General features: G+C 47.8%; 1 long non-coding RNA gene across 2 annotated transcripts; it reads right to left on the bottom strand.

The window, feature by feature from the left end:
- Nucleotides 1-1,123: 1,123 nt before the first annotated feature.
- LOC115896513 lies at nucleotides 1,124-25,589 on the bottom strand. 2 transcript variants are annotated; one of them, XR_004056410.1, is made up of 5 exons: nucleotides 25,424-25,589; nucleotides 22,208-22,386; nucleotides 7,568-7,699; nucleotides 6,324-6,407; nucleotides 1,124-2,357 (listed from the first exon to the last, which is right to left on the bottom strand). It is a non-coding gene; the product is annotated as an uncharacterized LOC115896513 (long non-coding RNA). The 2 variants fall into 2 exon arrangements; XR_004056409.1 differs by having other exon boundaries at nucleotides 6,324-6,411; nucleotides 7,583-7,699.
- Nucleotides 25,590-27,345: the final 1,756 nt, after the last annotated feature.

Raw genomic sequence — 27,345 nt, 5'->3', positions numbered from 1 at the left:
GGCGAGGCGGGCGTCACAGCACGAGCCCCGCCTCCAACTGCTCAGCCTCCAAGTGCCGCCGGAAGCGCTGTGCTGCAGTCGGAGCCACCGGGACGTGAGGTCGCCCCGTGGTTTCCCAACGCGGGCCTCCCAGCTGCGATGGTTACTTGGGACTCCCCCAGGCGTCCCCCTCAGGTTGGCTAGGTTCTCCGAGACTCCACCCGATACCCCAACTCCGCTAGTTCAGGCGTCTGGGAGACAAGACCAGCGTCCATATGGGACCCTGCTCAGTGCGTGGCATGAGGAGTTGGCTGTGGGCTGCTGCCTCCTCGTGTCTTGTTGGTCCAGACCCATCTTGGTTTGGAGGCTTTCTTCCCGAGCTGTACCTCAGAGGAATGGGGCTGAGGCTGATAACTGGATTGCTCTCGGGCTACTTTTCCCCATAATCCTTGCAACAAGTAGTCCCGCCAGTACTTTAGAGTGTAATGAGACTTCATTCACAATAGGAGGGGGAAGGGGGACAGAACCTTCTGTCCTGAAGGTTTCCTTCTTCATTCCAACAGGAAGAGAAGTTACCGAAAAGCTCCCAGAGCAAGGCCTAGAACGAGCTTGCAAGTCCTACTTGCAAACAAATTTTTATTTCTCATTTTAGAAATTGATTTTCTCTCCAGATTTCTCCCCTTGCTTGCTTTTAGGTTGGTGCAAAAGTAATTGTGGTTTTTGCATTTTTTAATGGCAAAAACAGCAATTACTTTTGCACCACTCTAATATAATGATATGCCTACAACCTTTGTTACTCTCTAGGCTTCCCAGACAGACCATCAGCTTCGAAATGAAAATTTAACATCCCCAGGAGGTCTCAGTGTGAGAGTCACTGCCTATTTCACACCTTCACTACTTGCTGACTTTCATTTCAGTTTTACTCTCCTCATCCCTGCACTGCCAAGAAGGTTTCATATATATTGAAACCTCCCCTCTCAGAGTGTAGGATCTTAGACCAAGAAATTAGTTTATAATCAACTTCTTGTAAGTATCTCTTAGTGTCAGGCAATGGGCCATGGGCAGATTGATTGCGATGTGGTCCTCGAAGATCAAATGTGTATGGGTGGTGTGTCTCACATTCAAGTACAACTTGTACTATTTATTATGACTTAATCATTGTATTTAAGTGGCACTTTTTTATTTTCATACTTAAAAAAATAAACGCATATAAGTGGGAAAGATGACAGCTGTGAAAGGTAGAGAAGAATCATGGCTCTAGACAGAACTGTACTAATAGGAGAGAAGAGATTGAAAATGTGAGCCCAGGTCCCAAGGAGCACAGAAGCATGGTCAGGAGGTTTGGTGGGAACAGGACAGAGGCAGCCAGGCCTGAGGTGTTTGGCAGATCTGAGAAGGGCAGGGATAGAGGGTGAGGGGAGGAGTTGGGCCAGAATGAGGCTTGAGGGATTCAATGGAAGGTGAAAGTGCTGGGAAGGGAGGAGGGATTGGAAAGAAAGGAGAAGTTGGCAGTGGTTTGGGAAGGGGTTGCTGAAAGGGAAGGCAGGGTAAATAGAGACCCAGGAAAGGGTGCAAAGAGTATTAAGAGAAGGGAGGCTGAGAGTCTACAAAAGGGAGGACTGAGAGGGAGGAAGAAGCAGGTGGGAGACTCTGGAGCAGCAAATATCTCAGAAACAGGCAGTAGGTGGTGTCCTTCAGAGGCTGTTGGAGAAGAGCAGTACTGTCTGTTCGCCTCTAAAGAGTGAAGGTCATCCATGCACACCCCAAACTATCTTTGGACCATCCGAGGGCAAGAGCCACCCTTTGCAGAGAACTAATGCCGAGGGAAGAGCAGAAATAGGCATGTCCATAACTACACCCTGATAGGACTCATCAAGACAGTCAGGCTTTTTGGCTGGACGGTTTTTCAGGCCTGTGGTACATGCCTCTGTGCCTCTAATCTGGGCAGGGCAAGGTGAGGACGGAGTGGAAGGTAGGGGTAATTCCCTTAGAAGCGAAGCGAGCTTCTCATGGCAGCTGGGTCATATGGAGGCTGTGCTGGGGGAGAAAAGATGCTAGGACACATTCTCAGTAAGGTCCCTGACCACTACTCCCCTTTTACTGAGTTGGTAGGGTGAGGGCATAACCATCGAAGGAAAAATAGAACATTCCTCACCCCCACCTCCATATCCATGCTGAGGAAAGTGTTAACATGTGGGCAAAAACTTGAGGAGTGTTGCTGACAGTATTCAAGAACAGAGATGAGGCCAAGGAACGCATCTCACATGGCTCTTTTCTATGATTTTGACCTCAGGTCCCAGGACTAAGCAGCAGGCCAGATGTAGAAGTTGCTGGAGTTTCATCAGGTTTCTTCACAACAGCAGTGTGGGTTTCCATTCCTGGAAATAAAAGAAAAATGTCAGGGTACAAGGTTCTGGCCAAACGTATTTGCTGTGAAAGTCCATTCGTCACAGAAGTTACAATGAATTTTCAGTATTTGTTCATTCGAGAGAACTGCCCAAGGACTGTGGAGGCAATGTGGTGCAGTGATTGGGAGCCTGTGTTCTGAGATTTATCCATTTTGTGAACTTGGCCAAGTTACTCACCTTCTTTGAGTCTCTGCCTAATCTGTAAAATAGAGATGATAATATCTACCTCACAAGACTATCATAAAATTTAGGTGAATTCCAGGGCAAAGAAAGAGAACCCAGATTCATAATGTTTTGTAAAGGGCCGTTTTTTAAACCATTGTATTTTTATTGGACCACACTTGTTCTCTGAACAATTGGATGAAAGAATGTTTCTTGGATGCCTAATGTACACTCAAGACTGATGGATACAGAAGGAATATGTGCCCTGGCTTGGTCAGGCATCCGATTTCCAATGGGAAGATAAGACAGTGTGAGACCTTGCCAGGCTGCTGTGAAATTGAATAAACTATGTCATGTCCTTCCGTGCCCGCAGCGTTCATGGAAAGAGGGGCCATGCTAGCTGCATTGGCTAAGGTGGGATACATGAAAGGAAGGGTTTGGAGCAGAGCCTTGAAAGATAGGCAGGATTGGCCAGGCACGGTGGCTCACGCCTGTAATCCCAGCACTTTGGAAGGCCGAGGCGGGTGGATCACTTGAGGTCAGGAGTTTGAGACCAGCCTAGCTAACATGGTGAAACCCCATCTCTACTAAAAGTACAAAAATTAGTCGGGCGTTATGGCGCATGCCTGTAATCCCAGCTGCTCAGGAGGCTGAGGCAGAAGAATCGCTTCAACCCAGGAGGCGGAGGTTGCAGTGAGCCAAGATTATGCCACTGCACTCCAGCCTGGTCAACAGAGCGAGACTCCATCGCAGAAAAACAAAACAAAACAAAAAACAAAAACAAAAACAAAAAAAGATAGGATTTGGAGAGGTGGTAGGTGAAGAGAGCATTCTGGGTCAGGGCAGTGATCTGAGCACCTGGGGCAGGGGCTCAGTAAATATTTACTGGCTAGATGAATGAATGAATAAGCAAAGATAATAATGAAATTATCAGCATAGTGTAAGATCAGCCATGCTTTGTTGAATGAGTGGATGCATGATTAAACAAAAAAAGCAAAGACAATGAAATTAGATAATAGTGGGCATAGCTGTAAGACCAGCCTAACTGAACTGTGGAAATTGGGGAGTTGTGGGAAATAAGATAGAGATGAAGCCGACTGTGGCAGAGCTTTTGAGACAGTAGAATCTTCTGGGAGGAGCATGGAGTCTGGATCCAGAGGGACAGGATTGCATTTGGACTCCATCACCACATATTGACCATGTGACTTTGAGTGAGTTACTTAATCTCTCTATGCATTGGTTTCCTCGTCCAAAAAATATAGGAATAAGATTGCTATCTGCTTTATAGTGTCATTTTGAAGATGAACTAAGAAAGCTATGAAATGTAAGCATGGTGCCTGGCCCATTGTAAATGCCTTAAACTTTGTTTTTATTATTAGTATTAGTTTATTATTAGTATTAAGGACTGAGCAGATGCGAATAGATTCAATATGAAAACTTAGGGAACCACTGAAGTTCCTTGAAGTGGGAAATGAGAATGGAATGCAATGTTTGGGAAGAATCACTTGGCAGCTGTATTCAGGCTGAGTCAGAAGGCAACGGTGTAGCCCCAAAGGGTGAAGAAGGGCTGACCAGGGACTAGAAGCAACCCCTCCTGAAAATGAGAAAGCCTGTCCACTTGCTGGTACATGGCATGCACAGGCCCTCAGTAACCCTATCGAATGAAAGTGTACTGCACCAATTGAACAATATAATTGTGGAGCTCCCAGGTTCGATTGCAAATACTATCACAATTCTCCCTCATCAAGTATAGAGAGATTTAAAGCACTGGAGAAGTTCACTAAGACTTGGCCTCTGGTTCATTTCAATTTCTCCTCCCCCAAGTAGCTGGGACTACAAGTGCACACCACCATGCCCAGCTAATTTGTGTGTGTGTTGGGGGGGGGGGGTTGTAGAGACAGGTTTCACCATGTTGCCCAGGCTTGTCTTGAACTCCTGGGCTCAAGTGACCTACCCACCTCAGCCTCTCAAAGTGCTGGGATTACAGGCATGAACCACTGCACCCGGCCCTTCTGGCTCTTCTTTGTCTGATCTATGTTTTCAAATTCCAATTTGCTAGTCAGGAATTTCTCCACTGCAAGTTCTGAAGCACTATTCAAATCAGCTTAAAGAAAGAGGGAGAGATAATGTATTGGCTCATGAAGCCAAAAATTCAGGGATGAATCTGATTTTCAGGTATAGCTGGATCCAGGCATTCAAACACTGTCACCAGGATTCTCCCCTCTTTCTGTCTTTCTCAGCTCTTTTCTTTGCATGTCTTCATTCTCAGATAATCCCTCTGATGGTGTCAGAATTTCATTCTCACCATGAAAGGTCTCAGCAGACAAAAGGCTTTCTCTTTCCTAATAATACTAAGAAAAGCTCTAGAATGGAGCTTAGTTTTTATTTTTTAAATTTTTATTTATTTATTTATTTATTTATTTGAGACAGAGTCACTTTCTGTAACCCAGGCTGGAGTGCAGTGGCATGATATTGGCTCGCTGCAACCTCTGCCTCCCGGGTTCAAGCAATTCTCCTGCCTCAGTCTCCCAAGTAGCTGGGATTACAGGTGTACGCCAGCACACCTGGCTAATTTTTTTGTATTTTTAGTAAAGACAGGGTTTCACCATGTTAGCCAGGCTAGTCTTGAACTCCTGACCTCAAGTGATCCACCTGCCTTGGCCTCCCAAAGTGGTGGGATTACAGATGTGAGTCACCTCTTGAATGTGTGGCGTTTCTCTTGAATGTGTGGCCGTGGCCAGGGGATATAACACATTGGCTGGTTCCATGTTCTCTTCTGGAGCTGGGGGTGAACTCAGCCTCCCCCAAATCCCACAGTTGGAAGTGTGGAAGAATGGCTTCCCAAGGAAAATTCAAGTTTAGTTACCAGAAGTAGGAGGAATGGATGCTGAGCAAACAAAAAACACAACTGACCCCTACAGGCCACCAATACTGAAACCACAAGCCTCCTGAAAGCTCCTGAAAGCTCCTCCTATTGAAAGGTTCTGTAATATAATACTCCAATAGGCTTGAATTCACTTGGAAATCAACTTACGTTCTCTTGTATTTCCAGAAAAGTTGTATCTAATGTGAAGCAAATTCTGGCACTCAGAGGTTGAGCCATGTTGACATCATCGTATAGAAGCTGCCATTGGTTTTACTTAAATGCACTCTCCTTTCTGGAAGTACTACTTCTGAGGAAAGGGCGTCAGGGAGCACTTAATGCTTTAAATGTGTTTGTACAGCAACTTGCATTCTCAAGAGGTATCACATAAATGTATGTGTTTTTAATTTTGATTTGAAGCATTGATTCCTGAAGTAGCCTGGCCTTCTGATAGTGATCTTAGAAAATCAGCCTAGAAGAAGAATACATTTTTCTCCCAGGCTGCGACTCAAATGACTATGGCAGTGAAGTTCTGTCAACTATAAAGCATCCTCCGGCTTTTTAATCTTTTCAGTTATTAGGAAAATAAATTCAACACATATAAATTAGAAATAATCAGCTTATAAGTCTATTTGCATTTATGTTTTTAAAATGGACCGATGACTTAGCACATGACATAAGAAGAGTAAGAAGTCAGGGAAATATTAAATCCACATATTCATTCAACACATTTACTGAGGGCCTATGGCCTACCATGTGCCAGGGACTGCACTAGGCCCTGGGGATGTAGAAATAAGCAAAACAGATTTTTAAAAATCCTTTTGTATATGAAGCTTACATTCTAGTAGGTGTGTCCATTTATATACAGTCTTCAAGTCTCTGTGTCATTGACAAGAACTAATACTACATACCAGGAAGCATGCACGGCGAATCCTCAGATTCTTCTATGCTAGGCATTCTGCCAGTGCTCTGCATCATCATCTCATTATTCTCTTCTTCCTAAGAGATGTAGACACCTGCTCAAGCAGCCACAGGAAATGAGTGGTAGGGTCAAGACTGGAGCACCTATATCTATATCTGCTTTTTAGTTCATATTTTCTCTTGGGGTGTGGATGCGGGGGATGGTGGAAAGTGGTAGGGACTGTGGCATATCAGATAACATGCTCTGTGCAAAGGGAGCACTACTTATTCAGATCCAGCCACTTGACACTCAGGAATGTAACTCAATGTGGCCAAGTTTTCTGATTTTTCAAGAGAAGCCAGCAAACAGGATTTTGACATGAAAACCAATTTCAAAATACTGTGAAAGCCAAACCAAATTTGTCTGGGCACAACTCAGGCCACAGATCTGCCCCTCTGTTAGAGATCATGCTGTGACCAGGAGGGTGCCTGGGGAGGTAGGATTCCAGATAGCAACCTTGAAACTAGGCGGCCAGCTGGGCACAGTGGGTCATGCCTGTAATCCTAGCACTTTGGGAGGCCAAAGCAGTGGATCATTTGAGGTCAGGAGTTCAAGACCAGCCTGGGCAACATGGTGAAACCCCATCTCTACTGAAAATACAAAAAATTAGCTGGACATGGTGCACAACTGTAATGCCAGCTATTCGGGAGGCTGAGGCAGGAGAATCACTTGAACCTGGGAAGTGGAGGCTGCAGTGAGCCAAGATCATGCCACTGCACTCCAGCCTGGGCAACTCTATCTCAAAAAACAAACAACATCAAAAAACAACAAAAAACCCCAGAAACTAAATGTGGGTAGAAAACTGCAAATACATCTGTGGTACTTACACAAAGTGTTTCTCAGGTTGATTTTCAAAGACTAAGGTAGAAAAATGGGGCTCTTATTTACCAAAAAAGCAAAGTCCTTTAATGAAAGCTACCAGGGAGGCAGCAGCTGGGGCACTCCAACCCCCAGCCATGGAGGAGGTTGGCATGGAACCATCTGATGCTGGGCTGACAGGCCATGCTTCTCTGAAAAGGAAAATTTAACTTCAGGGCAGTCTTCATGTTACATCTGAGGCCCTAATAATGATCATTATGCTGTCAGCACACAAGACATGGTTCAAAATAATTCTCCTCCTTAAAGTCACATCCTATGTGCTTTCTGGTCCTTCCTGGCCTCCTCCACCCTGTGGCCTCCCACACTCAGCAAAACTTTCCTTTTCCCCACCCATTTGCCGAGGAACTGCGGCCATCAGACAACATATGGAGGTCTCATCACCGGGGTGGTCTGTAACTGGAAAGGAGTTGGTCATCTGGTGTTGGCAGCTTCTCTTCCTGTCGTGGCCTTTGGAAGGAAAGAGGGAGGAACACAGAATAGCATCCATGTTTAAAAAACATTTGCACCATCAACAGACTGAAACTCTACAAGACAATAGTCTTACTTTAAAAGTGTAAAGGAATTCCCATCCTCTTGGTCTTAGCAAGATCAGAAAACCTCTGTTTACTACAAGAATTGTTTCAGAAAGGGAAGTGAAATCTGGCACATGAAAAATCCCATTTCTATCCACTCTCAAGATAGTAACTTTGTAGCCATATGCCATGTGTATTTCATCGTAGCAAAACAGTACTGTGGTGCACTGGGGACAGATTTGCTGCCACTGCTGCTGCTGCTGCTGCTGCCACCACCTCCACCACCTCCTTCTGTTGCTTGGATAAAGCTGAGGCATGTGGCACTGTTGTGAGATTCTTAGAGATCCAAGCAAGTACTCCTGGCTAGGACCCTACAATTCAGTTTGCACCATGAGGCTCTAAATCTCAGCCTCTCTAGGTCCTGGTACTGTATCTTTGGAAGACATACACAGGAAGGAGTAAGATACCTTCTGAAAAAGATAGGACAAAGAAAGCTTATACTCTTCCTCTCCCTCCTCTTGCTTGGAAGATCATTTAAGATTTAGCAATGAAGTGACTTAGTGACTTTTCCCACCGAAGGGGACACAGGGCAATGCTATGATTCGGAGTGTCCGGAGGCCTGTGTTCCAGCCATGGTTCCCCTATGTCCTCACCTTGAGACCCAGCACTACATACTCAACCTTTTTGAGTCTCAGTTTCCCCATCTATAAAACGGGAATAATAATAGGATCCACCACATAGAGCTGTTGTGGGGTTAATTAGGTGAGATGCTGAATGGTAAGAGAGGCTTTCTTTGCACAGAGCTTGTTCTCTAGTTTACTGCAGCCCCCAGTAATCCCCTTCCTGCCTCCCTGTCTGCACCCTAGGAGAAGGTACAGTTATGTTCTTCTGTGGCAATCTATGTTCCGGTCATGGCCCCATCTCTTATTTTTGTGGCTCCTTGGACTGGTGATCAGGAGTCATCTTTCTGCATGATGACCAGGGCCACTCTATCGCAATTCTTTAGCTGCAGCAATGGAGACACACACTACCTTTGCTCCCATTGCATCCAGGTCCTAATTTTAGATGCTACCTTTGATTCTCTGAGCTGCTTCAGTTCAGATGAGAGTGTGCTTGTCCTGCCCCCTCCCCTCCCCAGCCACACTGGCAGCCTGGTAGGTATGGAGTCCACCTGCATCAGAGTGGTGAGTGTCACTTTTTATTATGCAGATTCCTGGGCTTCATCCTAGACCCACTGCTTCTGAATCCCTGGGAGCCAGGGCCTAGGAGCCTTCAGGTGTGACAAGCCCTCCAAGGGAGCAGATGCACATGAAAGTTAGTATTTATGGCCCTCTGGGGCCTCAAGCTCAGAGAACTTTGCCTCAACCGGGAGAATCCCAGTCACCGCTTGGCAGAGTTTGGCTCTACTACCTGCCCCATCTGCCCCTGCTCAGTCCCAGGCCCAGTCCCCCATTGTCTCACACTAGAACCAGTGGCCTTGCTCTCTGCCTGCCAATCTGGAGGTCTTGATCTGAAGTGTCAACCTGACCCTGATACTTCCTGACTATAAATTCTGCAGGGGTTTCCCATTCCCTACAGGATCAAGTCTGACAAAGCATTCAAAGCCTCTCTCTTCAGCCTCAGATCTGCCACTCGCTCTCCTAGTTGAGAAAACTCCAACGAGGCTTATATTATGCTGAGGTCTCTGTTCCCTGAGGCTACATGTCTCTGGGCTTCTGTAGGCACAGTACCCTCCACCAGAATGACCTTTCTCCTCTTCTACTACTCTTCCAGTTTCAGCCGAAATATCACCTCCTCTGGGAAGCCTTCTCAGATGTCCCTAGGTAAAACCGCCTACTACTTCTCTTTCCCTGTACACTCCCCAAATATATCATCCATGACCCTGAATTGCCTTTATTTGCTTATGTGTTTCTGCCCCACGAAACTATGAGGGATTTGCATTTTATTCATATCAAATTCCAAAACTTTATCAGGGCTGATAAGGCTCGGCATGATCTGGCTCCCATCCACCTCTCCACCCTGTCCCCCACCATTCTCTCCCCACCCACTTCACCCAGTCACTGTGGCCTGCTGACTGTTCCCAAGCTCCCCAAGCTCTTTCCTGATCCTGGTCCTTTGTTCCTGTAGTGCTGTTTGTATCACTCCCCGTCAATCTTGCCATAGCTGGCTCCCTCTTGACATCCAGATCTTGCTCAAATGTCACCTTTTCAAGGCCAGCCCATCAAAATAGTTTTGTTTGTTCTAGAACTTCATTTAAATGTCATAATATGCTATGTATGCTTCTATCTGGCATCTTTCACTCAGTATAAAGTTTTCAAGTTTTATTCACATTGTAGCACTTATCACTACTTTGTTCCTTTTTATTACTGAGCAGTAAGCCATTGTATGAATATACCACAATTTACCTGTTCACCTGTTGATGGATACTTGGGCTATTTCCAGTTTTTGGCGATTATGAATAAAGCTGTTCTGACATTTTCATGTACTAATCTTTGTGCAGACATACATTTTTATTTCCTTTGGATAAATACTTGTCTTAGTCCATTTGGTGTTGTCACAGAATACTTGAGATGGGTAATTTATAAAGAGGTGCAGCTCACAGTGGGAAGTTCAAGTGGCAGCGGCATTTGCTTGGCTTCTGGCGAGGGTTTTTGTGCTGGCTCAAAACATGGCAGAAAAGGTTAAAGGGGAAGCAGACATATGCAAAGAGAGATCAAACAGGAGGAGAAACCTTGCTTTATTAAAACCGTTTGCTTGGGAACTAATACATTCCTTGATACATTTCTTGAGAATTGATCCAGTCTCTTGAGAACAACAACAACAACAAAAACAACACTCTACTAGGACAACAGTACCAACCTATTCATAAAGGATTCACCCCTATGATCCAAGTACCTCCCACTAGGCCCTACCTCCCCAGTGGACAGAACTGGCAAGCAAACTTCAACATGAGTTTTGACACAGACAAATCACATCCAAACCATACCTATAATGGAGATTGCTGGGCATTGGTAAGTGTATGTTTAACTTTATAAGACACCACCAAACTTTTTTTTTTTTTTTTTTTTTGAGGCGGAGTCTCGCTCTGTCGCCCGGGCTGGAGTGCAGTGGCCGGATCTCAGCTCACTGCAAGCTCCGCCTCCCGGGTTTACGCCATTCTCCTGCCTCAGCCTCCCGAGTAGCTGGGACTACAGGCGCCCGCCACCTCGCCCAGCTAGTTTTTGTATTTTTAGTAGAGACGGGGTTTCACCGTGTTAGCCAGGATGGTCTCGATCTCCTGACCTCGTGATCCGCCCGTCTCGGCCTCCCAAAGTGCTGGGATTACAGGCTTGAGCCACCGCGCCCGGCCACCACCAAACTTTTTTCCAAGTGATTGTTCCAGTTCACATTCCTGCCAGCAATATATGAGAGTTCCAGTTTTTTCACATTGTCATCAACACTTGTTATTACCAATCTCTTAAAGTTTAGCCATTCTAATGAGTGTATGATGTTATCTCATTGTGATTTTAATTTACATTTCCCTAATGGCTAATGATGTTGAGCAACTTTTCATGTGTGTTTATTGGATGTTTGTATATCTTCTTTTTGAGGTATTTGTTAAATTTTTTTGCCCATATTTTATTTTGGTTGGGGTCTTATTATTGAGCTGTAAGATTTCTTTATATGTTCCAAATAGAAATCTTTTGTCAAAAATATGTATTACAAAACCTTCTCCTAGTGTATGACTTACCTATTTATCTTTTTAATGCTGTCTTTTTCCCCCTTTTATAGTAAGTTCTTTCTATGATCTCTGCCTACCCCACGGTCATGAATAATTCTTTCTTTCTTTCTTTCTTTTTTTTTTTTGAGACGGAGTTTTGCTCTTATTGTCCAGGCTAGAGTGCAGTGGCGCAATCTCAGCTCAGGGCAACCTCTGCCTTCCAGTTTCAAATGATTCTCCTGTCTCAGCCTCCCAAGTCGCTGGGATTACAGGTGCCTGCCACCATGTCCAGCTAATTATTTTTGTATTTTTAGTAGAGACGGGGTTTCACGATGTTGGTCAGGCTGGTCTTGAACTGCTGACCTCGTGATCCACCCACCTCGGCCTCCCAAAGTGCTGGGATAACAGGTGCCACCGCGCCCAGGAGAATTTCTTCTTTCTTCCAGAAGTTTTATAGTTTTTGTTTTTTTTAAAATAGTACTTTGATTTATTTTGAGTATGGTATGAAGTAAGGATTGAGATGCATTGCATTCCATATGGATATTCAATTATTCTAACACCATTTGTTGAAAAGTCCATCTCTTTACCTGTAGTTATTTAAATTTTGTTTTATTTGTATTGGTCCCTCCTACTAGTCTATAAGTTTCATATATTGTTCTAATGTAACCTGGGCTCTTCTGTATCCCTGCTACCTCCTTACAGGTAGAGAAAGTAGAGAAAGAGCATGCTTGCAAGTTAGTTCAGGACATGATCTCAGGGAGCAGGAATAGGGAACTGGGGAGAATGAAGTAGGAACAAGGGAAAGCCATGGTGTGTTATAGAGCTGGTCACCACTGTGGGCAGCTGGGGCTTGACCCAGCTGGGATGTGATGAGGAGCAGCGTAGAGTGTACCTCCTAGTTGTCCACTGAGTGTCAGAGAAAAAAGCACATAGCCACCAACCCCAGCCGCCAAGGGCCCAGGGTTACCCCCAAGGGGTTAACGTCCTCAGACATCCAGTTTGCAGTACTGGAGTCCAGAGAGAAGCCCTGGCAGAAGGCAAGAGCAGAGCTGTGTGGAGCAGCTGAGCCTCGGTGCTTTCACCTGCTCCAAGCTGGTTGCCACAGTGATGGCCGAATAAAAGGTGGGCCAAAAGGATGACAGGAGGGTCACAAGAGGTTTCCCATACACATTCATTCCACAAATATTTATTATTGCCTCCTGTATGCCAAGCACTGTGTTAAGCACTGGAGATAGTCATCAAAAAGCCAAGCCCTGTCCTTATAGGGAGACAGGCAGGACGCAAGTCAACAACTGATACAATATCATATCAAGGAGAGATAAGTGCTATGAAGAAAATAAAACAGGATAAGGGGACTGAGGGTGAGCGCAGGGATGGGGGCTCATTTTGGCCACCAGGGAAGGCCTCTGAGGAGCTGACATTAGACAGAATGAAATGAGGAACTGAGCCATGTGGATACCCAGGGCAAGAACATTCCTGGTGGAAGGAACCGCAGGAGAAAGGCTTGAGGGAGGAACAAGCTTAGGGCATTAGAGAAACAAGGAAGTCACTGTGGCTGGAGCGGAGTGAGGGGCAGAGACATAAGAGATCAGGAGAGGCGGCCTGGCAGGCCCTCTGAGTTTGAATTTTATTCTGAGTGTAATGGGAAGCCACTCGATGTATCTAAGAAAGCTTATAGGCCGGGCACAGTGGCTCATGCCTGTAGTCCCAGCACTTTGGAAGGCTGAGGTGGGCAAATTGCTTGAGCTCAGGAGGTTGAGACACACCTGGGCAGCATGGTGAAACCCCATCTCTAAAAAAATACAACAACCCCAGAACCCCAAAATTAGCTGGGTGTGGCAGTGTGCACCTGTATGCCAGCTACTTGTGAGGCTGAGAGGCTGAGGCAGGAGGATTCCTTGAGCCCAGGAGGTTGAGGGTGCAGTGAGCGGTAATCACACCACTGCACACTCCAGCCTGGGCAACAGAGCAAAACCCTGTCTCAAAAAAAAAAAAGAAAAAAAAAAAAAAAAGGGTTATGACTTGGTCTTATTTATATTTTAAAAGTCATGTGGGTGAGACCGGCCTGGCCAACATGGTAAACCCAGTCTACTAAAAATGCAAAAATTAGCCAGGCGTGGTGGCACACACCTGTAGTCCCAGCTATTTAAGAGGCTGAGGCAAGAGAATCGCTTGAACCCAGAAGGTGGAGGTTGCAGTGAGCCAAGATTGCGCCACTGCACTCCAGCCTGTGCGACAGAGTGAAACTCTGCAAAAAAAAAAAAAAAAAAAAAAAAAAAAAAAAAAAATGACGTGGGGTACCATTACACACCTGTGGGGGGCAAGGCTAAAATCCTAAACACAAAAAAAAGAAGCAGTAGTATCCAGTGCTGGCAGGGATGCAGAGAAACTGCAGCTCTCACACTGCTAGTGGCGATGCAAAATTTGTACAGTCAGTTTGCAAGAGTTTGGCTGTTTCACATAAATATGCCCTCACCACATAACCCAGCAATCCCACTTGTAGGTATTTTCCCACAGCAAAATGATACTTCTGTTCACACAAAAACCTGTACACAAATGTTTATAGTGACTTTATAATTGTCCAACAACTGGAAACAATTCCAATGTTTTTCCCTTTTTTTTTTTTTTTGAGACGGAGTCTTGCTCTGTTGCCAGGGCTGGAGTGCAGTGGCCGGATCTCAGCTCACTGCATGCTCCGCCTCCTGGGTTTACGCCATTCTCCTGCCTCAGCCTCCGGAGTAGCTGGGACTACAGGCGCCCGCCACCTCGCCCAGCTAGTTTTTTGTATTTTTTTAGTAGAGACGGGGTTTCACTGTGTTAGCCAGGATGGTCTCGATCTCCTGACCTCGTGATCCGCCCGTCTCGGCCTCCCAAAGTGCTGGGATTACAGGCTTGAGCCACTGAGCCCGGCCTCCAATGTCTTTCAACTGGTAAATGTATACACTGTGTAAACTGTGGTACAGCCATATAAAAAGGAATGAACTATTGGTAATGTGTGCAACAACTTCAAGGAAATGCTTGGTGGAAAAATTCAATATAAAAATGTTAGATACAGATACAGACCGAGGCGGGTGGATCATAAGGTCAGGAGATTGAGACCATCCTGGCCAACATAGTGAAACCCCGTCTCTACTACAAATACAAAATACAAAAAATAGCTAGGCATGTTGGTGCGCACCTGTAATCCTAGCTACTTGGGAGGCTGAGGCAGGAGAATCGCTTGAACCCGGGAGGTGGAGGTTGCAGTGAGCCAAGATCGTGCCACTGCACTCCAGCCTGGCGACAGAGCAAGACTCTGTCTCAAAAAAAAAGAAAAGAAGAAAAAAAGAAAAAATGTTAGATAACGATGTGACTTCCTGTATATAACAATCTCAAAATGACAAAATGACAGAGATGGAGAACACCTTCATGGTTGCCAGGGCATAGAAAGAGGGACAAGGAGAAATGAAGTGGGAGTGGATGTGAATGCAAAGAAGTGTCACTAGTGAGTTCTTCTGTGGCAATGTAACAGCTGTCTTGGTTGTGGGTGGTAGTTACATGAATCTACATATGGGATTAAAGAGCACAGATATATACACATATGTATAAATGAATGCAGGTGAAAACGAAATAATGTCTGTAGTCTAGTTGATAGTAATGTACCAGCAATGCCAATTTCCTGGTTTTGATATTGTACTGAAGCTATATATTAGGTTGGTGCAAAAGTAATTGCGGTTTTTACCATTACCTTCAATGGCAAAAACTAAAATTACTTTTAAGTAATAAGATATCACCACTGGGGGACACTGGAAGAAGGGTACAGAGACTATTATTTTTGTAACTTCCTATGAATCTATAATTATTTCAAAATCAAAAGTTTAGAAATGCAACTAACGGATAAAAAACTATAAAAGGCTTTTTTTTTTTTTTTTTTTTAACTGGGATAGTTTGCAAATGGATGAGCATTAGATGACATTTGGGAATTATTGTCAGTTTTCTTAGGTGTAATAATATATGCTTATCACATGTCCATACATTCTTAGGTGGTATATGTTAAAGTTTTAGAGGTAAAGTGTCAAAGTGTCTACAACTTACCTGCAAATTGTTCAGCAAATATATGCCTATGTATATACATAATTTTAAAATTTGATAAAACACAGACAATACAGAGGGACCAGCAACAGCTCCAGGAAGTGGCATCTGGATGCTTCCACAGAGGCCCAGGTAAAGTCATCTACCTTTCTTCTGAGACTTATAAATCAAAACCAAACTTTTTTCCCCATGGTGGAAAGACTAGCTCCTTTTGTTTCTTTTTGAAAAAAAAAAAAAAAGATGTTGGTAATTTCCTTTGCAAACTTAAAATGCTAAATAAACATGACACTTTGTTTTACAATACAATAATAACTACTATTTATTGGGGGCTTTCTCAACGCCAGGTCCCTTTTCAGGCTCTATGCCATCCTTATAGCAATTGAATGCAGTAGCTGTTTTTAGTAGCCCCATTGTACAGGTGAGGAAGCTGAGGCTAAGAAAGGTGGGATGACTTGCCCTTGGCTGCACCCTAGGGTGCTCTGATGCTTACCTGCTCCACTGGAGGCCTCTTTCAGAGTCCTCCTCCTCCCCTTCAGCCACTAGCTCTACCCCTACCTAGGGACAGCCTTTATGTAGAGTCACTGTGGGTCCAGCAGCACCATTCAGGCCACGGACATCTTTCTCTGGCTGAGAATGGGAAAGTTCTCTCTCTCTGCAGTGGGGTGAGTGGTTGCATCTAGGTCAAATATGGGAGGGAAAGGAAGGGGATGGAGTGAGGGACCTGGAGGGAAGGGGGAGAACATGTAGGAAACACCAGATGCTCTTTATAGCTTCTTCAAAAAACAAAGGCATTAGGGAACATAGGTTTTTAACAGTCTGTTAGGAGGAAGGAGGGAGAAGGGGCAGTAGAGGTTGTGAAGGACGTCTATTCAGACCTCAGAATTAGGTCTGGGGCCCAGTGATAATGACAATAAAGATGGTGGTGATGACAACAATAATAGCAGACACTGAGTGCCAAGTGCAGTGCTAAACACAGCACACTAATTATCTCAGGCAACCTTCTCAGGAACTTTACAGTTTACTATCTTTGTCATCCCAATGTTCAGATTTGAAAACTGACACCCACATAGTAACACCAAATTATACATTTTTTTTTTTTTTTTTGAGATAGAGTTGCGCTCTCGTTGCCCAGATTGGAGTGCAATGGCGCAATCTCGGCTCACCGTAACCTCCACCTTCTTGCTTCAGCCTCCCAAGTAGCTGGGATTACAGGCATGCGCCACCACACCCAGCTAATATTGTATTTTTAGTAGAGATGGGGTTTCTCCGTGTTGGTCAGGCTAGTCTTGAACTCCCGACCTCAGGTGATCCGACCACCTCAGCCTCCCAAAGTGCTGGGATTATAGGCGTGAGCTTATACATTTTCATATGTACACACTCGAATATAAATACATTGAATGAGGTCAGTGTACACATTGACACTAACTATACAGCAACACAAACTAACAACAGTTGGTACCTGAGGAAGGGTGAGTGTGGTCAAGGTGGGGAGCTTCAGCTTTTCATTGTATTGTGCAATTTTTTTTTACAGTGGGAATGTGTAACCATGCCTGTGACATTTCTTTTAAAAAGTGGGTGATGCTGAAGACTGTGTCCAAGGATCCCAGAACTAATTTGGGGCCACACCTCACACACTGCAGATCCTAGGCCTTGACCATCAGGCTGCACAGCCTTTCAAAGGGAGACCCGTGCCTGCCGCACTGTTTTTTTTTTTTTTTTTTTTTGAGACGGAGTCTTGCACTGTTGCTCAGGCTGGAGTGCAGTGGCGCGATCTCAGCTCACTGCACGCTCCAACTCCTGGGTTCATGCCATTCTCCTGCCTCAGCCTCCCGAGTAGCTGGGACTACAGGCGCCCGCCACCGCGCCCGGCTTTGTGTACTTTTAGTAGAGACGGGGTTTCACCGTGTCAGCCAGGATGGCCGCGATCTCCTGACCTCGTGATCCGCCTGCCTCGGCCTTCCAAAGTGCTGGGATTACAGGCATGAGCCACCGCGCCGGGCTTTTTTTTCTTTTTTTTGAGACGGAGTCTCGCCTGTCGCCCAAGCTGGAGTGTAGCGGCGCGATCTCAGCTCACTGCGGCCTCCGCCTCCCGGGTTCAAGCTATTCTCTTGCCTCAGCCTCCCGAGTAGCTGGGATTACAGGCATGCGCCATCACACCCGGGTTGTTTTGTTTTGTTTTGTTTTGAGACGGAGTCTCGCTCTGTCGCCCAGGCTGGAGTGGCGCGATCTCGGCTCACTGCAACCTCTGCCTCCTGGGTTCAAGCGATTCTCTTGCCTCAGCCTCCCAAGTAGCTGGGATTACAGGCACGCGCCACCAGGCCCGGCTAATTTTTTTTCTTTCTTTTTTTTTAGTAGAGACGGGGTTTCACCATGTTGGCCAGTCCTGTCTCCAACTCCTGGCCTCAAGTGATTCGCCCGCCTCGGCCTCCCAAAGTGCTGGGATTACAGGCGTGAGCCCCCGCGCCTGGCCTGCCCCCACACTTGAATTGTAGAGAGAAAGGAGGAAATGACTTCTGAGAAGCCTCGGCCCCTTGTCCCATCCCCGTTCCCTGGGTCTCCTGGGGGACTGGGCCAGTCGGGCGTCCAGGCCTTGGGGAGCCCAAGGCCGAGTGTCCAGCCCCGGGGCCCGCCCACTGTCACGGAGAAGACTCCCGTCCAATCAGACCTGGGGGATGCTACTCCGGAGATGAGAGTGGCAGGAAATCAAGGTCAAGGTCCCGGACACAATGGGGCCATTGTCGTTCTCCAGTCAGTTGACTTTCAAGCAGCAGTTCCCTATCCACCCTTCACTCCTTCTCCCACTCCCGCTCCCTGCCAGGAAGTCACCCAAACCTCCTTATTAGACTCTGCCTGAAGGAAGCCGCTTTCTGGATCCTACCCCAGACGCGGGAGGCTGGGCCGCTGCGGCATCGTCTATTATGTCCACCAGGTGGCGACAGAACACCACATTTCTGAGTGCGGAGGGCGGCCCGGGGCTGGCGGCTCAATCACTAATCAGGGCGTGGGGGAACCCTGCCCTTCCTGTTTTATCCAAGAGAAACAAAAAACCAAGTCAGATTATACTTTCCCTCACCCTTTGCTCTGAGGTCACAGGAATCTGGAATCTTAGAGACTTCCCTTAGCAAACGGCAAAATGGCTGTGGACTGTAGCCCTATTTATTTTTCTTGAATTGCGGGGGGAAACCAAGGGGAAACCTATTTACTCCGGAAGTCACAGCAGGTGGAACCCTTACTGCCTCTCTAGCCTGGATTAATCAATTGGCTAATTGATCGGTTGTGTTAGTGTATAAACATCACGTCTGAAAGGACTTCCCTGGTCCCCCAGTCTAAATTATGCCTTCCCTGTTCTTCCTCAGAGCCGGCTTTAGTTTTCCTTCTTTGCATGTATCTGTTTGTAACTGGACACATTTGTTTGATTATTTTCCACTAGCATATACTCTGCGAGAGCAGGGACTGAGTCTAGTTTTGTTGCATTAACTAGTCCTTAGTGCCTAGTAGAGTATCTGGCACATAGTAGGTATTCAGTAAGTATCTGTCAACATAATAAATGAATGAGTGCCCTATTGAGCAATGGAGGTGGAGGTGGGCTTCTGGTCCCTGAGAATTCAGCATGTGTGAATTCAGATAGGCCCACTTAGCAGGCTGCACCTGGCCCAGACTATCACATTAAGAGAGGCAAACTCCAGAGGCAGAAAAGCTTTGGGGTTAAGACATCTGGTCTGGGCTCTGGCCACCTGGCTTCACGATCTTATTGTCCCCTCATGTGCTGGGCGACTTTGCACACATCAACCTTTCCGAGCTTGTCTCCTCATCTGCAAAATGGGGATAAACATGGCATTTATCTTCTAAGGCCACTGTGAGGGTTCTGAGAGAGAAGTCATGGAAGATGCTTAGCCCAGGGCTGGGGACCCAGTAAGCAATCTGGGAATATTCGTCATTATTATTATTACTATTATTGCTGCTGCTGCTGCTGCTACTACTGCTGCTGCTGCTGTTGGAGAAAGAACCCTCACTGAGGCTGTAGCCCAAGTGCTCCAGGCAGGTGCCAGCTGAGGCAAGGGGTCTGGGGCTGAGAGGATATTTCATTGGTACCTGCCCCTTGGCAGTTCTCCGGGTTTGATTTCTCTTATGAACTGGTTCAGGAAGCTGAGGCTAGTAGGGCCTGTTCCTCTCTACTGATGGCAGAGGTCAGATCTGTCTCTGCTGCAATCACTGCCAGGGGGACATCCTCTCAGCCTTCCTGGGACACTGTGGGTCCAGGGAGGCCCATTAGTTCATTCCTTTGTTTAACACACATGGTGCTTTACCAGGTCCTGGGGATGGTGGTGAACAGAGTCATCTTGTCCCTGTTCACAAGAAGCACATGGGGTTGGGGCACAGGGGGAGATGTTGATCAAAGCAACCATGGGGGAAAAGTGTATTTTTTTAACTGTGATAGGGGACAGGGTCTGTCTAGGACATTCCCTGAGGAAGTGACTTCTGGACTGGGAGCTGAAGGAGGAAGAAGAGGAGCTATCCAAGAAAATCTCTCCCTTAAAGCAACCACCCCCTGGGGAATGCTGTGATGACCCAATGGGTCCTCAGGCTCTTCCTGGGCCAAGCAAGTGGTCAGATGGGAGAAGATTAAAAACAAACACACCCCAAGTACACAGGCTCCTCCTGGGGTCTACTGCCCCACTCGAGTTACCTGGACACATATCCACAGAATGTCAAGTCCCAGCTCCAACCCTGGCTCCAGCCCTGGGGGAAGAGGAAGTCTTAGGGAGGTGGCCAGGAGAAGTTGCCATGGGTTCAAAAAGACCTGGGATGAAGGGATCCTGGGATGATTCCTTGGGTCAGCATTCTGGGTGGGATAGGGTGCAAACCCATGGTTCTGGTGACCAGACGCACCAGCCACCAGCACATCATGGGAGCTGAGAGCATAAGCTATGTTATCTGGGTCCTGGGCACTTATCCCAGCTCTAAGGCTTGACAGCTTTGGCAAAACACTTCACCTAAGCCTCAGTTTTCTTGCCTATAAAATGGGAGCAATAATCATAACAACAACCTCATCGAGTGTTTGGGGGGACTTAGTGAGATAATACACAAAACATCCTGGCACATAATGGGCACTTGACAAACATTAGTTTTATTATATATTCTTTCTTTCTTTCTTTGAGATGGAGTTTTGCTCTTGTTGCCCAGGCTGCAGTGCAATGGCGTGATCTCGGCTCACCGCAACCACCGCCTCCTGGGTTCAAGCAATTCTCCTGCCTCAGCCTCCTGAGTAGCTGGGATTACAGGCATGTGCCCCCACGCCCAGCTAATTTTGTATTTTTAGTAGAGATGGGAGTTCTCCATGTTGGTCAGGCTAGTCTCGAACTTCTGACCTCAGGTGATCTGCCTGCCTCAGCCTCCCAAAGTGCTGGGATTACAGGCGTGAGCTACCGCGCCTGGCGCGGTATATATTCTTTTATATAGGCCTTCATCTTTTATAGCTCCTTTATCACAAGATTCTGTCAGTTTGGAGATAGGAACCTGAGACCCAGAGAAGCGAACTAACTTGCTTAGGGTCCCACAGTTAAAAAGCAGAGGAATTGGGATTTGAAGCCAAGTTTCTTTGACTCCAAAGCCTGTGTTCCTAGGAGGTAAGAGAGGGAACAGATCAGTGGTTGCCTGGGAAGAAGCTCGGGTCCTGTTCAGTCATATTGTCATGGATTTACCGGATAGGTGTAAATCTTTCTGGGGCTGAGGGTGGAGTGCACATCCTCTTTTTCTAAATGTGGGAGTCAGGCAGGGCTCCTGCTGGTCCCAGTTGCCCCAGCCATGATGGAGTCAGAGCAAGCAGGAGTGGGGAGGAAGAGAAAGCCACTGGGGACAGGGAGTAACTGAGTCCCAGGGGCTTGGAGTTGGGCTGAGGCCACTCACGGAGCCCTGGCAAGTCTTTCTTGCCAGCCTGAGCCACAAATCTCTGCTCACTCTCACCCCTAGGAGTTTGTGGCGCCCCTCCCTTTCCCACCTTAGCCTGGGACCCCTCCTTTCTCTCCTCCTCCCTCCTGAATGCAGTAATCCCAGCTAACAAAAGCCACCATGGCTACTCTGATGTGTGGGACGACGATGCTAGCCAGGCCATGCCCGGTCAGTGTGCCAAGTTGGGCTCAGGCCCCTTCCCACGTGCCAGGGTGCGCTGGCCCTGCTGTCTGCTCCCTCCCCATGAAAACCCAAGCAGCCCTCATTTTTGAGACAATGGAATTAAACAGCTATGGGTCAGGTGGAAGTAGGAGGATGTGAGGGTAGGGAAAAAGTAGAACCTTCCTGAGCCTGTCCTGCCTCCTCTCCAGCTCTGGAAGGATGGACTGCAGATCAGGGCTTGAGAAGGAAGAGGTCAGATGGGCTGCAGAGTGCAAAAAGGACTGCCCTAATTAGAAGTCTTGGGTTTGAGGGTGAGCTGGCATGGTCGGGGAGGGGCAATGCTAGCCCTGCTTTCACCACCCTCTGCAAGCTCTGGAGTTGGTCAGACCAAGTTTGAATCCCGACTCTGCCCATGTAAACTGTGTAAACTTGGGAGGTCACTTAAATTCTGAGCCTCAGTTGCTTCATTTGTTAAATGGAATTAATAAACTCTCCTGAGGTTTGTTTGGATTAAAAAAGATAATGAATGAAAAATACTCAAGCACAGGGCCGGACACATACCAAGCACTGGATAAATGATCTCCCTTGCCACCGCAGGGGCTGCTGGTGCTGTTACTGATGCAAATTCTGAGCCGTGGCCACACACACTTTGGCTGGCCTCCAGGGGACGGTCAGCCAGGTCCGCTGGGGAGCCTTCCTCTCTGCCTGGTCCCGCTGATAATGACACCAGGTCCTTGGGCCTGATACAAGAAGAGCAGATGTCTTGCAAGGGAGAGTCACCATCTCCTACCTCATCCCCAGCACCCCACCCCCACCTTACCAGAATGCAAGGTATCCTGGCTAGCCTGCAAGGTGGGATGGGGACCCTTTAGCTACAGGCTGCCTGATTTCTCCTCCTTTCCTCTCACTGCTTCTCTGCCTTTAACTTTTCTCTTTGCCAAAGCCAGAGACCTGCTTTCTTATGCCAAGGAGAGAGAGAGGAGGAGGGAGGGGGCTGGGGGAGGGGTGAGGAGATGGAGGAAGCGCTCCAGTGTGTAAAGAGGAAGGGGCTTCCGCTCTCTGTCTTTTCATTGTCAATTTGAAATTGATGACATTGGGTAGTGTATTTAAGACATCTGTCCCCACGCCCTGCTACTCCCTTAGGAAAAGAGCTGCTTTGCGTAATAGAAGAATAGAAGCTTTAATAAATAAAAGTTTTATTAAATAAAAGAAGTTTAATAAATAAAAACTATTACACGACAACATAGTCTGTGGTCCCATTGGCCACCTGACCACTCATTTCCGGGCTGGGGGCTGTTGCGCCCATATCCTGGCCTGTGTCCTTCCGCTCTGTGGGGCACAGACCAGGGCTGGACCTGGTAGAGGCAACAGTGCAGGCTTGGGCCCGGGCTGGGGCTGAAATCTGACCCTCGGCCCTTTTGGATAATAGCAGCCTGAGCACGGGGCCCTTGAGAACTGGGATCACCAAAATCCTGGTCCTGAGGCAGGATTTTTCAGTCCCTCCCACAGGTGGGGCCACCCCTCTGCCCCACCTAGTTGCCCTAGAAGCTGGAGAGGAAAAAACTCTGGGTCTCCAGACAAGGGTCTGGAGAATCCTTGAGGACCTGGAAGCCCCCACTGCTGCCTGGCCTGGTGAGAGAGCAGGCTGGGGGCCCCTGCCACTCGTGGCAGGCACCCTGGGTGGAGGTCGGCCCCAATGTGTGGAGCCTCTGGAGCTTGCTGATCTGAGCTGCGATTAGGTTGGAATGTTCCTGTCCAGTTTGCAGTGATGTGGCTGTGCTGGCCTGGGGAGATTGTCAGAGGGTCTGGCTGTGCCAGGTTCCTCCTGCCTTGAGGGCCTGTGATTTCTGGCCTGTCCACCCACAGGACTCCCCTCTTGCCTCTGCCTACAGCGCCCAGCTTTCTCAGCAGCCCTCACACGCCTTAGGCTCCCTTGTACCCTTTGGGGACAGATGGGCCTTGCTCATTTGGCTGCCCCTCTGCTGCACTCTCCAAGTTCCCTGTGCTCCTGGATCTGGTGCACATTATGCTGTCTCCAGAGTACTTGTGTTGCAAAGTGTCTGTCCCCTCTCATCACTGCAGCTGCCTATGGATAGGGACGGTGTCATCTCTGAGCCTTGATTCATAAGACCTGCATGGGGCAGATGCTCAAATGGAATGGACCAATGAGTGGTGGTTACACCGTTTACCTGCGGATGGAGTGGGGAGACTTCCTGTTTGCAAGTGCTTTTCCCACACCTGAGACTGCCTCTCTCCTGTCTAAGTCCTGGATTTTAGGCCTCCTTCCCCTTCTACCCAAGCTCACCCCCCTTGTCATAACCTGATAAGGGCTGAGGGAGGTGGTACAGGAGACGAATTAAGTGTGGGGCCACCTGCCAGCTAAGAACCCTTGACCCAAGTTTCCTTTTCTGGAAAATGGATAATAACAGCACCTTCTTAGAGTGACTTTAAGGACATAACAAGCCCCTTCCCTCCCCCTGTCCACACTCAACAAGGGGCTACATTCTTTCCTGAAGGTCTGTGATTGCCTCCGGAGGCTGGGGGCAGCTCTGGAGTCTGGCTTGGCATTATATTTGCAGCCATTCCGTATCCCTTGTCCCCGCTCCACTCCCTCCCTAGGGCCACCCCTCTCCACAATGCAGAAGCCACGGGTACTCTGGGATTTATGGCTGTGGTGTGTAGGGGAAGCTCCTGGAACAAATGAGCGGCTGTGCATGTGGTTGTGTTTGGTTTTGGACTCAGAGGGCACTGGCTTTATGGGTCTGTCCTTGGTCTTATGCTGGCTGCCTGCCAGGTTCCAGGGGTCCACATCCCTAGAATCACTACCTAGGCCCAAGGTGGGAGCAGAGACCGATAACCCAGGTGTCTGGGGTTATTAGCCATCAGAAACATGGAACCTGACAGCAGGTGAGTGGCCATCTCCTTGCCCTGACATCTGGAGGCCTTACTGCCCCACCCTCAGGTCATCATCTCCAAGGCCTGGCAGATATTTGTGTGAAGACAGAAGGAACTTGGGTGAGGGCAGAGACCAGCATGGCACCCACCCTTTTCCTCCAATGCCCCTCCCTCTCCCAGCTCAGGGGCTTAGAACTGTAGTATGCAGTGGGGATGGAGGGTATGAACCCTAGAAGCAGACAGGCCTCAATTTTAATCCTAACTAGCTGTATCATGTGACCTTGGGCAAGTGACTTCATTTTTCTGAGCCTCATTTCATTAGCTATAAAATGGGGATAACAACGGCACATATATTTTAGAGAGTTGTAAGGATTAAACAATTAAATGGGATTAAATAACTAATTAATTTTAAAGGATTATATAATAAAATTCATGTCTGTACACAGTGAACAGTAAATGGTAGTACTACTCTTACTATCTGTCCCTTGCTGTGTTTCAAGCATCTATCCAGGATGTTTTAATGTTGTCCAACCTAACAGAGTCTAAATTTGTTTAACATTTATAGTACCTTAGAGAGGAGCTCAGTGAGCTCAAATGAGATGAGAAAGGTAGCCACCGGGTTCTGAGAAGGGTCTGCCACCCCTTCCTGGACCCCACCCCCTGCCCAGAGTGTCGGATGGTCCTACTACTGTCCTTGCCTCTTCCAAAAGCTTGGGGAGGTCTTGCTGCATCTTCCCATGTGGGAAACTGAGGCAGGCAGGCAGCCCTGCCAGCCAGGGACCAAATGAGCTGGCCTGGAGGCCACAGGGTGTTCCAGTAACTAGAGAACAGGGATGGAGTGGGATGAATGCAGGGCCAGGAAGTTGAGAACAAGGATCATACCTTTGCTTGGTGCCACACTTCAGGTTTTCCAAAGAGGATTCTCAAACTTTTCTCTCCATAGAAATGGCTCATGGGCAATGACACTGGGAGTAGAGGAGGCCCCTTTTCCTGTGCTGGGATCTCAGCGGCAACCAGACCAGTGTTGTGGCCACCCCGAATATGAAGTGTCTGGCAGAAGGGAAGGGGAGAGGCTGAGAGACCCATATCTGCAAAGGCCAGGGCCACAGGAAGAAAGCAGTGATATAAAGCACTTCCCAAAGCCCTAGGCTTGGGCCCAACTATGTACAGCAACTCAAGGGTTAATCCCCACCCCACCCCCATCAGTCTCTTCCTCATCTGTAAAGAGAAAAGGAAGCAAAACAGAGACCAGGGCTGCCTCATCTGTTGTGGCTGCTGCTGGATAACCTGTGGCACTGGCATGGGTACTTGTGTGCCAGCTGAGGGACAGTGGCATTCCCAGGCAGGCCACCCTGGAGATACCCCCTGGTGAGATCAAGAGGCATGAGACAGAGGATATGCCCAAGGACTTAGGCCAGTTGGTGGCCCTGGCCACATTTGCTCCTTAAGGCTGAGGCCTGGGTCAAGCTTCCAGCATTGCACAGCACCCTTCCCCCAGCCACCAACCATGGGTAATGTTGGCACCCTGGTGAGGAGCTGGCCTTGCTGAGGGGCCCTGTACCCCTGTTCAGGGAGAACAGAGGAATCCTCAGTCTTCTTTGAGCCAGCCTATGGTGGGTGGGCCTTGCAGGGGCTATCTCTTGCCCAGGTATTAGTATTCCCAGGGGTGATCTTTGGCTGCATGGGTGGTATAGTCCTTACCTGGAAGCAGGGCAGCCTGCCCCACCCAGATCTGGGTCAGAGTGTGGAGTGGATGAGAAGTCAAAGCCAGGCAGGACCAGGCGCCTGGAATATCCGTTTCATTGGATGGGTCCCAGGCCCAGGGCTCTGCTGCCCAGGCCCTGCCACGCTTCTGAGGGACAGGGGTGGGGAATTTATCCTAGCCAGGCCTTAAAAATGAGAAGGCCAGCCTGTAATCCCAGCACTTTGGGAGGCTGAGGTGGGCAGATCATGAGGTCAGGAGATCGAGACTATCCTGGCTAACCCCGTCTCTACTAAAAATACAAAAAATTAGCCAGGTGTGGTGGCGGGCGCCTATAGTCCCAGCTACTCGGGAGGCTGAGGCAGGAGAATGGCTTGAACCCAGGAGGCGGAGCTTGCAGTGAGCCCAGATCACACCACTGCACTCCAGCCTGGGCGACAGAGCGAGACTCTGTCTTCAAAAAGAAAACCAGTGGAGTGGAGGCTGGGGGTGGGCGGGGTGTGTGAATGTCAATGTGCCAAACCTCATCACTCCTGTCCTAGGAGTTCTTTTATTAAATGCCCCAATCCCAGCTCCTCCTCCTATGGTCCATGGAACACAGAAGGCTGGGACTTAGTGGCCCCACAACCCTGAAGCCCCGCCCCTTAGCTGACCTGAAAACTTCAGTCAGTGACCATGTAGGGCACTAGAACCTCCTGCCACCAATCAACAGGCAGCAAGGAGAGATGCCGGGGTATCCTCAGAGAGGGAGAGGCCATGTAGAGGGTTTGGCAGATTTCCTTGTTGTGGGGAATGAGGGATAGGGCACAGGAAGAGACCTTCTCAAGGGTCTAGGGTTATGTTTCAGGAGGAAGATAAGCACCAAGCCAAGTTCTGCCAGGTGTATGCCTGGCTCCTGCACCTCCCATGGTCCTTCCCACTCAGCCGGGCTTCCCGTCTCCTGGCCTTTCTGTAGACGCTCAAAGCATCCTGTGATTCTCTTTATCATGGCTTATAATTCTCTGCTTGCCAAGTGGTTTGATTAATGTCTGTGTCCCCTATAGATCATGAATCTACACAGTGGCATTCTGAGGATGGCAGAATCCTCAGAATCCTATACTTG

The sequence above is a fragment of the Rhinopithecus roxellana genome, chromosome 3, assembly GCF_007565055.1.
Source record: "Rhinopithecus roxellana isolate Shanxi Qingling chromosome 3, ASM756505v1, whole genome shotgun sequence".
In the NCBI taxonomy this organism is placed as follows: Eukaryota; Metazoa; Chordata; class Mammalia; order Primates; family Cercopithecidae; genus Rhinopithecus; species Rhinopithecus roxellana.
Note: the sequence above shows the minus strand (reverse complement) of the source record. Positions and strands in the feature narration are given on the sequence as shown.